Genomic DNA, 2,898 nt, shown 5'->3' with positions numbered 1-2,898 from the left:
CAACACAAGACAGTAAGGAAGAGTTTGTTTGTTGAATTTCGCGCAAAGCTACACGAGGGCTATCTGCGCTAGCCGTCCCTAATTTAGAAATGAAAGACTAGAGGGAAGGCAGCTAGTCGTTATCACCCACCGCCAACTCTTGAGCTACTCTCTTACCAACAAATAATGGGATTGACCGTTACATTATAACGCCCCTGCGCCTGAAATGGCGGGCATGTTTGGTGGGACGAGGATTCGGACCCACGACCCTCAGATTACGAGTCGAGCGCTTTAACCACCTGGCCATGCCGGGCCGTAAGGAAGGGTACGGACCAAATCTCAGATCTAAACAATAGTTAACCAGAATAAGAAGTTATAATATTTGAATGATACGGGATTAGTATTATAGTTTTAAAAAAAAATACTGCTTAATATAGATAATAATGAGAAAAGATAAGGTACTTTCGATAGGAAATACAACTAAACAAGTGTGAATTCCACACCTCATACAACTAAACAAGTGTGAATTCCACACCTCATTTATTTTTGTCTCTCCTAAGTGATAATCGGATAGGAGAAATTTTTTACGATGGTAGCGACAGTGCCAAAAACTGGTTATTTTATGTTTCCATATACGTAATGTTTCCATGCTAAGGTAGTAAATGCCAGATGCTCATAATTATTGGGATTTTTTTTATAGGACAATACGTGTTAATTGTTCATATTTTCATAAGATAATGCTTTTTAATTGTTGGTATTTCCACAGATTTGTTAATTGTTCATATTTTCATAAGACAATACGGCTTAATTGTTGGACAGTGCTTGTTAATTGTTCATTGCGTTAGGAAAACATGTAGGTTTAAACACTGAAATAAAAACAAAATTCTGAAACCCTATAACACGAGCGCTTTCGAAAGGTGAGCCTTTGGTGATCAGAGTCAAACTGGACATATGTACCCCAGGCTAATTAGATCTCCTCGTATCAAACTACTGTAGGAGTGTAACTCGGTGGTAGGACATTCGACTGTAAATCGAAAGGTCCCCGCTTCAATTACGAGCGCCTCATAATAAGTGGTATATTTTTTCTTATTCAGTGTAGCGTTTTGAAAACAAAAATCACAACAACGTTTTATTCAAGCTTTCATTCTAACATGTGATAAACTCCTCAAAAGCATTATAAAATGTTATATTCCTGACTTTTTTTACTAATTAGCTCTTCTGCTTAATTATTTACATGTTAATTGTTCGTATGTTCAGAGGAGAATGATTGTCCATTGCTCGTATTTTCGTATAACCATACTTGTTATTTTTTAAATTTTCTTGTGACAATACGTGTTAATTGTTGGTATTTTCATAGAACATTATTTTTTAATTGTTGGCACTTGCATAGCGCAAAACTTGTTAATTGTTGGGATTTTCATAGAACATTACTTTTTAATTGTTGGCACTTGCATAGCGCAAAACTTGTTAATTGTTGGGATTTTCATAGAACATTACTTTTTAATTGTTGGCACTTGCATAGCGCAAAACCTGTTAATTGTTAGCACTTGCATAGCGCAAAACTTGTTAATTGTTGGAATTTTCATAGAACATTACCTTTTAATTGTTGGCACTTGCATAGCGCAAAACTTGCTAATTGTTGGAATTTTCATAGAACATTACCTTTTAATTGTTGGCACTTGCATAGCGCAAAACCTGTTAATTGTAGGGATTTTCATAGGACAGTACTTTTTAATTGTTGGCACTTGCATAGCGCAAAACGTGTTAATTGTTGGAATTTTCATAGGACAGTAGTTGTCAATTGTTAGTGTGTGTTCATGGGACAATTCTTGATTGTTCACGGTGTTAGGAAAATACGTTGGTTCAAAACTCAGTTAAAGACAAAAATACGAAACCCTGTAACCCGAGCACCTTGGAAAGGTGGACCTTTCTTGATACGCGGCAAATAAGACCCGAGTCCCACAAGCTAATTGGATATCCTAATTATTAATATACTGTAAATACTTTGAAAGACGGGGGTGTAGCTCAGCGGTAGAGCATTCGACTGCAGATCGAGAGGTCCCTGGTTCAATCCCGGGCGCCCCCTGATGATTGAAATAGTTTTCTTATTGACTTTCTTTTCATCTCAAAAAATACTATAGCTTTATTTGTGCTTTCTTTATAATATGCTACAAACTCAATAACTATTTCAAAATGCTGTATTCCCGCCATTCTTACACACTGCTAATTGTCTCTTCTGGTTAATTATTTATTTGTTAATTGTTTGTATTTTCATAGGATAAAACTTATTAATTCTTCGTATTTTCATTGGAGCATACTTGTTCATTGTTAGCATTTTCATATGACAAAACTTGTTTTTTTTTTGTATCTTCGCAAGGGCAATACTTCTTTTCAATGTTAGCATTTTAATAAGTCATTAGTTGTTAATTGATGGTACTTACATTGGACGATGCTTATTAATTGTTAATGTTTTCGTAGGATAATTCTTGATTGTTCCTGGTATTAGCAGTAAGTTCAGAAACTCAATTAAAGACGAAAGTACGAAACCTAAGCGCCTAAGAAAGGTGGACCTTCCTTGATAATGGGCAAAAGGAACCTGTGTCGCACAGACTAATTGGATGTCCTGATTATTAGCGTATTTAAAAAAAAAATACCCTGAAAAAGAATATTTAACTATTCGAAAGAGTTCGAGTTTGGGATATTTTTTTGAAATTCACTGCACCTTGTGTGTGTGTGATCCTATGTACTGACTATTTTATCAGATCAGGATGTAGCTCAGTAGTAAAGGATTCGGCTGCAGATCGAGAGGCAACGGGACACGAACCATAATACCTCAGATTTACAGACCAGCATGCTAAGTCAGTGGGGCTTGCTCGGCCCACCCGTGTGGAAACCTAAGACACGTAAAAGCATCTTTTA

The 2,898-nt window shown here is 36.1% G+C and overlaps 1 non-coding gene across 1 annotated transcript; it reads left to right on the top strand.

The window, feature by feature from the left end:
• Window positions 1-1,993: 1,993 nt before the first annotated feature.
• Window positions 1,994-2,065, top strand: Trnac-gca. Its single transcript has one exon. It is a non-coding gene; the product is annotated as a tRNA-Cys (tRNA).
• The last annotated feature ends 833 nt before the right edge of the window (window positions 2,066-2,898 follow it).

Source organism: Limulus polyphemus, unplaced genomic scaffold, assembly GCF_000517525.1.
Source record: "Limulus polyphemus unplaced genomic scaffold, Limulus_polyphemus-2.1.2 Scaffold4846, whole genome shotgun sequence".
In the NCBI taxonomy this organism is placed as follows: domain Eukaryota; kingdom Metazoa; phylum Arthropoda; class Merostomata; order Xiphosura; family Limulidae; genus Limulus; species Limulus polyphemus.
The sequence above is the reverse complement of the archived record's forward strand: the minus strand, read 5'-3'. Positions and strand labels throughout refer to the sequence as shown.